Source organism: Balaenoptera acutorostrata, chromosome 14 (genome assembly GCF_949987535.1).
Source record: "Balaenoptera acutorostrata chromosome 14, mBalAcu1.1, whole genome shotgun sequence".
Lineage (NCBI taxonomy): Eukaryota > Metazoa > Chordata > Mammalia > Artiodactyla > Balaenopteridae > Balaenoptera > Balaenoptera acutorostrata.
The window spans coordinates 42,505,880-42,507,471 of record NC_080077.1 but is presented as its reverse complement, the minus strand read 5'-3'; the positions used below and the strand labels follow the sequence as shown (position 1 = coordinate 42,507,471).

The following is a 1,592-nucleotide window of genomic DNA, read 5'->3' as shown; positions in this document are numbered from 1 at the left end:
ATACATTACTTTGTGGGATTTGCTCTGCGAGAAAGCTTAATTATTTTTTCCACAACATGTTTTCTCTAGCATTCTAGCTCCAGGGAGGGAACTTAAAATAGGAGGGAGACTTTGTGGGAGATTATATAGAAGCTCCCCCAAATATACATAATGAATATGGAGTAGCTGAGCTAAGAACACTCTTTTCCCTTCCAGTTAAAGAGTAAAGATTTTCTTTTTATTCAAATGACAACTAGTGTTTTGTCAGGGTTAAAATTCTTCAATATGTTAGTGTTACAGCTCTTTTAGAATTTGTCTAGCAGGTTTTCCGGTCTGCATTGGAAAACCCCCCATGAAGAAAAAAATCCTTCAGTATGTTAACTCACTATTATATCCTCTCCTTCAGTACACAGTTCAACAGTTTGGCATTTTTTTCTCATTCTTTATGGACTTCAGGTGACAGTAGCAAAGCAAGATGGTGCTGAGGAAAGGCATGGGTGGGGGTCTAGGTGTTACCATTGTGGAAGGAAAATAAAAAAGGAGTCAGTATTGCTAAGAGAGCTCTCTAAAATGGAGCCAGGAGGCCGCTGAAGAAGTGTGACCTATGCATGGCTCAGCCTGGAAGGAATCTGACCTTTTGGCCACTGATTGTCCTAACGAAGTCATCCAGAAGGTCTGCCAGAAACTCAAGGTATGGATTGGACCCTTACCCTAAAATAACTCAAGATAGCCTATCTGCTTATGGTATCCCTCCCCCAAATAACTCACCATTCCTTAAGGATAAATATTTCCTGACTTGTGTCAGAGTCAATCACCATTCTCACTGGGCAACTCTAATAACCTTGGGACTTTTTGCCTTTATAAGCCCCTGACTATACCTCTTTCCCAGAACACTTTCAGTCTTACTGAAATCTGTGGCTTGCTGGAATCTGTGTCTCTTGAATTGCAGTTCTTAAGACCACAAATAAAACTCTTTGTTATTTGCGGCCTTGGTACTGATAATTGTTTGACACCATTTATTGGCTGGTGAAGGAAGGAAGGAAGTGAGCCTGCTGGGTCTCTGTTTCTACATGTCTAAAAATGGAGATTTACTTCAGAGGTCGTATTGTGAGGAATAAATGAGACAACATATGTAAGAGAGGTTAGTAAATTGTAACAGAACATTAACTGTTATTGCAGGACTGCTATTGAAATAATGATATGGACTTAGAGCTCTTTTTAGGTGGGCAGAGTTAGAAAGAGTTTACCCAATAAGTCCTTGAACGGCTTGGATTCCAGGTTTAAAAAAAAAAAAACAAAAACACCGTCTAAGGCTGATTAAATGTAATTTCAAATATTGTGAAATCTTCCATAAGTATCTACTCTGCTATTAGAATAAAAGTTAAGAGCATTTTAAAAAAATAAAAACTAAACTTTAGGTAGAGACTAAATGGTCTCATGATTTCAAACCCAATTCTTTTTACTAGGAAAAAATACAGTTTATTCCTAACATTCTTCCACTGCATCCATCCATCCTTCCACTGCATCCATCCATCCTTCCACTGCATCCATCCATCCTTCATTCATCAAATGTTGTCATCAGATCCCTGCCACATACTATGTTTAGAAAAGAC

The 1,592-nt window shown here is 38.4% G+C and overlaps 1 non-coding gene across 1 annotated transcript; it reads left to right on the top strand.

Moving 5' to 3' along the window:
- Positions 1 to 268: 268 nt before the first annotated feature.
- On the top strand, positions 269 to 330 carry LOC114238989 (U7 small nuclear RNA). The gene has a single exon (XR_003624203.1). It is a non-coding gene; the product is annotated as a U7 small nuclear RNA (small nuclear RNA).
- Positions 331 to 1,592: the final 1,262 nt, after the last annotated feature.